Raw genomic sequence first — 12,495 nt, 5'->3', positions numbered from 1 at the left:
CATAAATACCTATGTGACGTCAGAACCAGTCAAACACGTGGTAGATGTCAGCCTATCAGAGCTGGTTTTAGTTCCTCATTACCCTCCGTCACCTGTATCTGAGTCATTCTGTGTTGTTGAGTGTTGCAGACGTGTAATGTCATCTGTATTATGTTTTCTTAAATCAAATCAAGGTTTCAATGAGTCCTTCCTTTCCTTTTATAACGCGTCCACACAGCGAGCCAATCAGACCACTCACAGATCAGGTGATGTAGTTCTCCTCTCTGTCCACTAGATGATGCTGACCAACCTTCTAAAGAGGTGAAGATCGGCTCAGTTCAGAAAGATTTAAAGAAGCAGCAGCAACCTGGATCCCATGCAAGTCTCGCAGATGAGACACAATGTCACGTTCATGTATGTATTTATAAATGTGTTATTTTGAATGAACTGATTTGGTGAAACATGTTGTTCCATTTTCTGAGCAGCAGGTTCTCAAAGTTTACAGTCAGAGAGTGTGAACCTGTCAAATAACCAGGAGATTACATGACCATGAAGAAGTAGAAGAAACATCTGAATATCTCATGTTGTCACCAACACACCACCAAACTGAAGGACTCAGGGCTCCTGTTTCAAACACAAAGTCCAGCTGACACGAGGCCCTGGAGACAGTCTGCATGTTGGATCTGATCCTGGATCAGTGTCCACACAGACATGACTTTAAGCCCATACACACACGGTGGATGTGATGTATGATTCTCTGGAGTATCTTATCTATTGATCAAATCTTTAAGTAAAGTTTATCAGCCTCCATAACAACAGAAACTCACTCCATCAGGCCGTCTTTCATTACAACTCTGATGACTTAGTCTTGTTTTTGATCTCACCAGACAAAAAAATCATATTTATTCATTCTTAATTACATATTAATAAAATAATATACTACATATTAAAAATAAAAAAAATACATATTAATGAATTGAAAAGCAAATTATGCTCCAAGGAGATCATTTACAGTAACGAGGGCTCACATGTACTTCTTCACACTTCATCAAACTGCACTTCTTTCTTTCTGGATGGCAGAAATGATCACTGTTATTACAGGGAAGTCACACAGATAAGCCACGCCCCCTTTCCGGTGCAAGTGAAGGCACATGGGGAGGGGAGGGGAGCTGCGCTCATGTGATTGGTTGAAAATAAGGGCGACATCTGAGCATGTGCATTTGGAAATTGAATATATTTGCCAATCTTTCTGTGTGCATTTGTCAATTATGAGACTGTATTAACCCCGTAGTCTTGAGCTCTGCTATGTTTCTATTGCTGGCCATTACCACCTGGTGCGTGAGGGACCAACGAGCTGCTAGCCAACCGTTGACAACTCTGGTGTAAAACCAGGAATTGTTTTGAAGCGTCAGTGAATACTCGTATGAAGACTCGATGGATAAAGACACAGGAGTCTTTGATTGGAGTCAAGACTGGGAGCATGAAGACAAATGAGTCTTTGGTTGGAGTCAAGACTCGGACAATGAGTCTTTCAGTAAAACAAAACTTACTGAGTTGAGAGACAGTTAGAGGAAAAGGAGAAAGAATTGAGAGGTGAGAAGAAGGTAAAAGTCAAAGACTTAGAGATGAGAGACAAACCAGAAATGTCTGGTACAATGGTGAAACGGATTGTTAATGTTGGGACAGAAAACAGATGCTATGTCTACAAAAAGAAAAGAAAAAAGAGGAAACTAATCGGCAACTTTCTCTGCTGTAGCCGAGTCTTAAAGGCAGTGGCGACCCCCCTGCATGCGAGGGGGGAGACAGCTGGACACAGTGGAGAGGGAAGTGGAACACACACACACACATACACAGCTCAACACAAACACACAGAAGCTCCCTGCACTAACCACAAACACATACACACCCACACCAGAGCCACGGGAAACGCTCACTGATATTATAACTCACTTAGAGCAGCAAGAACACACACTCACACACATGCAAAATTCTCTGAAGCAAGTGCAGAAGCTGATGAACAGTTTGGTACCCAGCAGGCCCAAATTGTCCAACGTTTTGTCATTTTTCCATTGAAACTCCTTAACATGCCAAAATAAAATAAAATATAACACAAGTATTAGAACTCATTTGGGTTTTCCTACGACTACTGGAACACGGGGGAAAAGAGGTGCACAACCGCCATGTGGGTCTATCGAGCTGTTTTGGTTTAATCAACCGTTAACTTAACCACTTACTGCCAATAACCGATATTTTCAGCATGCTGCGTGTGTGACTTCCCAAAATCGACACTGAAAGAAAACACAACTAGTGAACTCACTAACTCAAATAAATGGCCAAAAAAGCTTCAACGGGATTTAGCAGGTGGCAATTTGCACCTGAGATTAACCCCCCCACCTCCCTTTTCCATGTCACCTGTGAGCCCAAGCAGCATAGCTCATCATACTCACCGAGGCATGCAAACTCTCAGAGGGTGAAACAGTCAACTCACACATCGACCACTGATGACATCTGTAAGGAAAACGCTCAAAACGTCCGCAAAAGCTGCTGCTCAACTTCCCCTTGACACACTGCAGCCAACGCCCGTCATGGTTGTACTTCTCTCTTCACTCTCAGCTATGCAACGCTTCTCTACCCCAGAGGAGGGACACCGTTGGTCCTCCTCAAGGTCCAAATTCACTGCTGACATTTGGATTGGTCCTAAAAACAACCCCTCTCTGCCAAAACGTTTTTCCCCTCACTATGCGAAATTGACACACGGGTTAGACCAGGGCTGGGCAAAGTACGTCGCATTGGGGATTTTAATCTGGCTGTCCAAGTATAATAAATATTCTAATTTTAAAAATGACATTTTTAAATTTTTTTTACTATCCTTTATATTAGGCCTGGCGCTGTAGGCAGGCTTGGCAGACATGCAGTCCAACCGGCAGCGCATTGCCATAACTGTCAACAGGCAGTCACATAGTGATGTGTCGTTCGTGAACGATTCGTTCAAAATGAACGAATCCTTACAAGGACTCAAAAGTAATGAGTCTTCTCAAAAAAAGATTCGTTCATGTTCTCGTGGCCGCGCATTGGGACTTGCATAGGATCAGCCAAGGAAACAGAAATGATTCGTTGAATGCAGGTCACGTGAAAAAGGATCCAAAGACCGGGTCGGGAAATGAACGAATCATTTCTTTTTCCTCTACCACTGAGCCCATGTAGGTCACGTGGAAAAGGATCCAAAGACTCATATCCGGATTCCGGAGCGAAGAACGAAACGTCAGGAGGCGAACCATTTCATTCATCTGCCGGATACGAGTCTTTGAAAAAAAAACAAAAGACTTTACATTATTCAAATGATCATTTGCATATCGCGAGGACCGGTCCACTGGGGATGCAGCCAACGACATCATCACACAACCTTTAGGCACTTAGAGGGCAAGGACACTTATACAAGACTCCTCAGATTTCACTTCAGCATTCAACACATCATCCCACACAAACTCTCTGAAAAACTCCCCACAGGGACCCCAGAGACCCCACAGAGACCCCCCAGAGACCCTACAGGGACCCCACACGGCTGCGTACTGAGTCCCCTGCTGTACACCCTCTTCACATACGACTGTGTGGAAAACACCAGCATCATCAAGTTTGCGGATGACACTCCGATCATTGGAATGATCACTGGTGGGAGACGGCGTCCAGAAGAGGGTGGAGGAACTTGTGGCCTCCTGTCGGGGTAATGTTCTCTCAAGTTTCTGTGGTTTTCACAGTAATATGACTATATACTGGTCATATTCTTACTGTAGAACTCCTATACAGCATGTTGCAAAGCATCATGGTCAAAATGAATTCCCGGGTGAATCTTAGTGTAAATAAAAGTTGCTGTGAATCATAATACAGTCATTTTGAACGGTTTCACCTTTTTTAGCAATACACTTTAATCCATTTTAACATTATATTCAACACAAATGTTAGGTTTAGCTATCACAAAGGCAGACAGGGAAAGCGATGTTCTTAAACTTCGGTTGTGTTACACAAGATATGACAGTAACTATATTGTTGTGTGCCGATGGACACTTGCTTCTCTCAATACAATTTCGGAGAAAGAGCTACAACATTTCTGACCACAGTCCACTTCAACTTCAGCAACAGCAAGTTAACAAAGCTCATTATTAATCCTTCATGTACGATTGTGTTACTAATATTACCAAAATATAGTATTTGCTCATTAAGTTGTGATATAAATCATGTGGCTTCATATTTCATATAGTTGATACATGGCGTTTAGTGTAACTTGTAAATTAATTGGAATTGTGTGTGTGTGTGTGTGTGTGTGTGTGTGTGTGTGTGTGTGTGTGTGTGTGTGTGTGTGTGTGTAAGGAGCGTTTGAAAATAAGTTGTAGTCTTGAATAGTTTATGAAGCTTTCAAAGCTGAACATGTGTTTTTACAAGATCTGACAGTGATGCCACCTTATTGTTTATTTGTCCATTACTTTTAGTGTCTGGTTATAGAGTGATATGATGGGTTGAATGGTTGTTTGAGAGACTTCTGACCAGCTAGTGATGCAGTACGATAGGTGAGAGAATGTTATGACTTAAATAGAAAGCTGGGCTGTACTGAATGGCAAATACCGTCTTATGAATCTCAAGCAGTTGAGGTTCGATTAAACTTTTTTACTAATATTACGCACTTGTTTATCACATCTTAGCCTGTGAGTCTAAGATGATTCCGAAGTACTTAACATTTTCAACCTGTTTACGGAATTATTCAAATGTAACAATGTTTTTTTTTATTGTAAGCGAGAAAACAATAACACAAACACACAATTATTAACGTATTTGTAATAAGTAATAAAACCAAACTAACTACGCGTATAAGCAACGCATACCCGTGTAATCAACGTATTTGTGATACGTCAATCACAGATGTAATCAAAGATGTCCCTGACTTTTTTTAAAAATAATATATATATATATATATTTAATTTGGTTGCTTATAATTATTACTGGTAGTGACTTCTGTAGAGGCATAAGTATTACCAGTAGCTATATCTGCATTCTTTATTAAAATGGTACAGCCCTAGACATTCAAAGACAACCCATTGCGTGAGTACTTTTAATACTTAAAGTACATTTAAAAGTAAGTACTTTTACTTAAGTAGGATTGTTGATGTAGTACTTTTACTTTAATTTTCCTGGGTACTTGTACTTTTACTTAAGTACTAAACTTCAGTACTTCCTCCACCACTGCCAGGAGGTCTGGGCGTAACACACGAGGGTTACAGTACTTTAGCAACTTCAATGAGTTCAGAACTGTGGATCACGAGATAGCACTGTTTTGAAAAAACACAATTCTTATTTCCGGTGGAAAAAAAATAGAGTGTCGGATTTATAAGGTTTTAAAGGTCCTCGTAATTCCTGTGACCAGAAGCTTCCTGTTTCAGATAACGCGGTTGCACCCGCTACACCTCCGGGTGAAGCGGGTGACATAGGTGAACGTGATGCTCCTTCTGTAGCGGATGCCAGGTCGACGGTTCGACTAGCCCGCCTTCAGCTGGAGGCCAGGAAAAAGGAAATGGTCTACTTTCTTGATGATGGTCTGTTAATGCGTCACTGGACCAGTGACGTCTCAGAGGAAAGGTATTGGAGTGAGACTTACCAGGTTGTAGATCACATGGGGGTCACCAAAACCTATGAAAGAGTCTTTTGGCCAGGGCTCGACTCCTCTCTGCCCTTTTTAATGGGTGAGCCGTTTGAAAGGATTGCTGTAGATTGTGTTGGGCTGTTGCAAAAGTCCAAAGCTGGGAATCAGCTTCTACTAACGGTTATGTGCGCTGCCACTCGGTTCCCAGAGGCCACCCTGCTTCCTTACCATCCGGAAAGCCAGGGGGCGCTGGAAGGACTTCACCAGACCATGAAGTCAATGTTACGCAAACACTGTCATGAATCAGAGAGGGGTTGGGATGTTAAAAAATAGATGTTGTCAAACGTTACTCTTACTTTTTACTTTTTACATATTTCGATTGCCGTGTTTCGTCCCTACTTATCCCCTCGACTAGACAAAAGGGAACAGACCCCCCCCCCCCCCCCCTCTACCCTTCTCCTTCCTTTATCCCTTCCTCCCTCAACCCCTTTCCACTTCCTGAAGGTCACGACACTACCAGCGTGGTCTTTGTTAGTGAAATGATATTAAAGCCTGATAAGCAAATGATTGTTGCAGAAATTTACATGAGCTGCACTTCTATCGCCGCCTGACAGAGAGGACCGAAGAGGAGAGGAGAGAAGACAAGAGGAGATGAGGATGGACAAACTTCTCCTGAGCATCGCCGTTGTGTCAGGCAAGACTTTAATATCTATGTATTATTTTCCCATCTTCAACATTATATTAATATTGTTGAATATTTTTCCCTTTGATATTCCTGTTACTTTCCCTTCTTTCTTCATCTTTGTGACTTTAAGGCAGTGGTTCGAAAACTGGTTTTGTCACGCCCCACTCTGGAGGAAGAAACATGTTTATGCACCAACAAAATTGTACCAAAATGGTCCATGCTGAATTTTTCTTGAAATAACTTTTTGTGACTCCATCTGTGATTTTTCAAAAAATAAAATAGATAAAATATGCAATCACTTTGCTGGAACACTGCAATTAACTTGTTTTACACTGAATATCTTTTCAACATAATAACGTTCAACCTGTTCAAAACAGAATGAGAGCAGATGTGTGAGCGTCACCTCGTTTCAGTATTAGTGGCTGCAGTGAGCTGCTTTCCTCTACACATCTTTTTAAAACGGAAGACAGACGCAACAGCAGAAAAGCCCTCAGGGAGATCTCACGGAGAACTCATGGAGATCTCCGTGACTTTTGGCAAAACGGCAAGAATCGGCGAGTCCCGCGTGTGCAAACATAACCTGTCAACTGCATTTCCATAAAAGCACAGGCATTTCTTCATGTATTTATTAATTGCCTTATAAGTCTGTGTCCTTTTTTAATATGTAGAGTTCTCAATAAAGGTATTTGAATAGATATATTCTGCCTCACCTGTAATACGGACCAGTTGGAGGACCACTGCTTTAATGTAAAATGATAATGCGCATTAAGTTATTAACATTACGTGTCATCAGCATGCTGTGTCTCATCAGGGCTGTGTGTCGTCTCATCAGCTGTTGAACGCCAATACTATGTTGTTAATGAGCTGAAGAACATGGCTGAAGCACAGCGTCACTGCAGAGAGAACTACGTGGACCTGGCCACCATACGACACCTGCAGGACCTGGAGGCCCTGAAGGCAACGCTGAGTTCAAGCAAAATGGCCGCCTCCGTCTCTGTGAGTGTTATTACGTCAGTAACAGGCGGTCTGAAAGTTTTACATCCATACAGTGGTGGAAAGTATGCAAATGAACTGGACATAAGTGTGTACTTATACTTTACTTGAGTATTTTAGTTCAATGATTTTTGACGTTATGTGTCAGAGGAACATTTATTTGCTTGAGTTACTTTACAGGTTAAGATTTTACATTCAAAACGTGATTTAATGCAATATACTGCTGATCTGTACTGGATATTTACAGCATTGAAATCTTACCAAACAAACACCGTCCATGTAAATATATAGTGGAGTCATGAAGCCTTTGTTAGCACTGTTAGCGCTGTTAGCAATGTTATCTGTTCCCATCGTTATATGTTAGCATCATTAGCGTCTAGCATCTTTAGCTGTTAGCATTGTTAGCTTCTAGCATCTTTAGCTGTTAGCATTATTAGCTGTTAGCTTCTAGAATCGTTAGCTGTTAGCATTAACCAGACTGATTGTCAGAATCAAGATTGTAAATGAGAAGTACAAATATCTGAAAGTCTGTTTCTTTATATCACAATGAAATATTGTTTTTAGAGAGCCTGGATAGGACTGCACGACAGATGGAGGTGGTCACTGTCAAACTCAAGCTTCTACAAACCCGGAGAGACAGAGTTCAGACGATGGCAGTCTGGTCAACCAAACAACTGGTTCAAAACAGAATACTGTGTATTTATGAGTCCAGATGGGACATGGGCTGACGACAGATGTCCGTGGCCCATGAGGCCAATCTGCTTCGATGTCAGAGGTGAGAATATAGAAACTACTACTAGAAACTGTAGTGTTGGTTCTGGCGCCCCCTGTGGACGAAAGAGGTAGTGTTGGTTCTAGTGCCCTTTGTGGACTAAACCAACACTACCTCTAAAAAGAAAAAAGGAGGAAAAGCTACATTTTTGCTGGACAGAGAGAACTCTGATAAGACCGAAGTTATTTTACTTGGCCCAGAACACCCCAGAAATCAATTATCTAATGATATAGTTTCTCTGGATGGTATTGCTTTGGCATCCACCACCACCGTAAAGAATCTTGGAGTTTTATTTGACCAGGACTTGTCATTTAGTCCACATATACAACAAATTTCAAGAATTGCCTTTTTTCACTTCCGTAATATTTAAAAAATCAGACATATCCTGTCTCAAAATGACACAGAAACGTTAATCCATGAACTAGATTACTGTAACTCCTCATTATCTGGGTGCTGTGGTACGGCCCTCGGGTCTCTCCAGTTGATACAAAATGCTGCAGCTCGTGTACTAACGAGGACTAGAAAGAGAGATCATATTAGTCCTGTATTAGCTGCTCTCCATTGGCTTCCTGTAAGATTTAGAATTATATTTAAAATCCTTCTCCTTACCTCGAAAGCCTTAACTGGTAATGCACCATTATATCTTAAGGAGCTTTTAGTGCCATAGTACCCCACTAGAGAGTTATGTTTATTGAATGCAGGGTTACTTGTGGTTCCTAGAGTCTTAAAAAATAAGTTGGGGGCTAGAGCCTTCAGTTATCAAACTCCTCTTCTGTGAAATAAGCTTCCACTTTCAGTCCGGGGGGCAGACACGGTCCCCTCCTTTAAGAATAGACTTAAGACTTTCCTCTTTGACAGTGCTTATAGATGACTCCGATCTTTGATCCAGGAAGATTTCTTTCAGATGTTGGGTCAGACAACTCTCCTCTAGATTCGCAAGGGTATCCACCCCGTGAGTCAGTCAGAAGGCTTCCTTACTGGTCTGGCTCTGGGACCCACCATCACCATTAATGACAAGCCGCGACCCAAATCGAGGAACATTCTCAACATCTCCAATGTATTTAATGAAAAGATGGTGCAGTTTGAACCTGAGATAGTATGGAGACAGTAGTGTTGCATGCTGGGTGTGTGATTGTGTGTGTGTAGGGGTGTTGAAGGTGCATAACAAAACGATAAGATAAGTAACAGAACATAAACTAACTCTGCAGCCCAGGTGCATAATAGTCACATGGGAATAAAAAACAATATCAGTATACTCCTTTAAAGAATTTACATGTTAGTGCCGTGCTGTTGAATCACTTTAAAAACGGGTTCGACCTGTTGAGAACCACTGCTATAGAGGACCAGGACTACAATGAGACAATAGAGGATCAGGACTTCACTGAGACTATAGAGGACCAGGACTAGATTGAGACTATATAGGACCAGGACTACACTGAGACTATATAGGACCAGGACAAGACTGAGACTATAGAGGACCAGGACTAGACTCAGATTATAGAGGACCAGGACTACAATGAGACTATAGAGGACCAGGACTACACTGAGACTAGAGAGGACCAGGACTACACTGAGACTATAGAGAACCAGGACTAGATTGAGACGATATAGGACTAGGGCTACACTGACACTATATAGGACCAGAACTACACTGAGACTGGAGAGGACCAGAACTACACTGAGACTAGAGAGGACCAGGACTACACTGAGACTAGAGAGGACCAGGACTACACTGAGACTAGAGAGGACCAGGACTACACTGAGACTAGAGAGGACCAGAACTACACTGAGACTATAGAGGACTAGGACTACACTCAGACTATAGAGGACTAGGACTAGAATGAGACTATAGAGGACCAGGACTACACTGAGACTATAGAGGACCAGGACTAGACTGAGACTGGTTCAGGACCAGTTAAAGGTCCTCAGGGTTACTTGAACTAGTCTTCAGCTACATGAATGTCATTTAAAGCAGATTAATGAGCTCATTCAGCCGGTTTATATCATGTCTGTTGGAGGTTGAATATCTCTGATGCCTTTATGAATGTGGACTTAATGGACGCTGCATGTTCATGTTCACACAGCTCCGTGTTGATCCACCTTCATGCTGAGATTCATTCAGAACAATAAACTGGTCTGCATCATGTAGTCTGTTATGGTTCCTCTACTCAGCACTTCACTCTGCTCTGCTTTCAGGGCCCAATGAGACATTTGTCTTCATTAACACCGATATGTCGTGGACTAATGCCCAGAGCTACTGCAGAGAACACTACACAGACCTGGCCATGATGAGGAACCTGGAGGAGAACCAGAAGGTTCAGAAGCTGGTACCCTCAGGAGACAGAGTCTGGATCGGCCTCTTCAAAAATGCATGGACGTGGTCTGATGAAAGGGAATCCTCATTTCGTAACTGGAAGTCTAATGAGCCTCACGGTGTCACTGAGGATTGTGTGTCAGTAGATTTTAGTGCCGATGGACGATGGGAGACCCTGAAGTGTGACGTCATGTCAGCGTTCATCTGCTACAAAGGTAAGCTATCATTCAGTCAGGACTGACATGAGGACTTACGTTTCCTTCATTTGCAGATGCAGTAAAAAGAAAAAGACTACCCAAAAACATCAAAAGTAGACAGAAAATGACTTTCTTTTCTTTTATCATTGAAAGCTTTCACAATTCCAGGATGTCGATGATCATCAGCAGACACGTTGTGACGAAGGTTGTTTGTGTTTCAGACGTTGAGCCTGTTGCAAAGCGAGTGGTGAAAGTGAGGCTGCAGAAAAGCAGCTCCTCTGTGGATCTGAATGATCCTGTGGTGATGGAGGGCCTCTTGAAGCAGGTACATCTTCCTCTCATTAACAACAGAACCAGCAGGTGATACATGTGAGGTAATGGATGACTAAGAACAATGTAAAGGTGCTATGTGCAGTGCAGACGTGGACACGTCATTACTGAAGGTAGACTTGTGTCCAGACAACATAAAACAACAGAGCTGCTCTAGTGGAAACCAGAGTTCTTCTCCAGCAGAGCTTCCACATGAGGACAGTGTGAGACAGGATGCAGGATGTAAAGGAACAACAGCTTTAGTGAAGACTTCTTCTCTGTCAGACACATTCAGGGAAGTCAATGTTTTTGTCTCTCAGCTCAAACAGAAGCTGAAGGACCAGGGGCACAACAACGGCATCAAGCTGAGCTGGAAGAAGCAGGCGGATGGAAAAGTCTTCCACAAGGAAGAGAAGAAGAGCAGGAAGAAGGGAAGAGATGAGCTGTAATGTTCTTTCAGTCCACTCTGGTCACAGGCTTCCTTTCTCCTCCTCTTCCTCCCCTTCCTCTCAATCAATGGTAGAAAGTAACAAAGTACCCAAGTACAGACCTTTTGCTGTACCCTGTTTTCATGTCATAGTCCTTTCGACTTTTACTCCACTACATTCATCTGTAAGCTGTAGTTTATACACTCCCAGATATAAAGGTTACAATCAGGTTGTTTGTAAGGGCTAAAGTTCTACCCAGAACCATTTGCTTCTGAAGAACCCTTTCCATCTTCAAGAATTTTAAAAAGTGCAGATGTTTAAAAAAGCCATAAATTGGGGTTTAGCTACATCACGTCACCCGCGGTTCTTTTTGGACCTCATAAGGAACCCCTTTTGAGTTATACATAGAATCTTGAATGCACCGTGGAAATATTCTGCATGGAACTTCTAGAGGAGATTTTGGGTGGATGTGGTCCATCATATAAGGGTTCTGTGTGGAACCTTTAAGTGAAACTTTTACATTTGGTTCTGGTTAAAACTCTTGATGCTTTGTTCTAGGTACAACCCTCTGAAAGGGAACCTTTAGGAAGAGTTCTAGCAGGAACCAATGTGGGTTCTCCTCTTGGGATCTCCTCCTTAAGGGTCATGACATGCAGAGAAAGTGTTGGATTAGTGGTTCGATATCTAATTAATAACTTATTTTTAGGTAAAGCGCAGTCTGTAAGTTATCTGTTGTGCGTCTGTGAGCCTGTGCATCTGTGAGTGTGTGTATGAGCGTCTGTGATTGTGTGTGTGTGTGTGTGTGTGTGTGTGCATGAGTGTCTGTGATTGTGTATGTGTGTGTGTGTGCATGAGTGTCTGTGATTGTGTATGTGTGTGTGCATCTGTAAGTGTAGAGAATAAGTTCTGACGTTCAAACAAATCTTATTAAGTTTTCTGATTTGTATTTCTTTACTTTTTATAAATATTTATTGTTAAGATTGTTTGCACTGTGAGTTTGTCGATAGGAGTTAATCGATTATTAACTATTTATAATTCAAGGTTAGGAAGAAATGGTTTCTGTGTCCAACATATGTCAATAAAAAAGTGTTTGTGTGGACGGTTCTAAAAATTTGTTTTCTTGATCTTGGAACAGAAATCTAAACAATTTAACTTCTATAATAAGATCTCTATCTGCACATGAAGTTTG

The sequence above is a fragment of the Clinocottus analis genome, unplaced genomic scaffold (assembly GCF_023055335.1).
Source record: "Clinocottus analis isolate CAN_PGR_092001 unplaced genomic scaffold, fCliAna1.0.p SCAF_8, whole genome shotgun sequence".
In the NCBI taxonomy this organism is placed as follows: Eukaryota; Metazoa; Chordata; class Actinopteri; order Perciformes; family Cottidae; genus Clinocottus; species Clinocottus analis.
The sequence above is the reverse complement of the archived record's forward strand: the minus strand, read 5'-3'. Positions refer to the sequence as shown.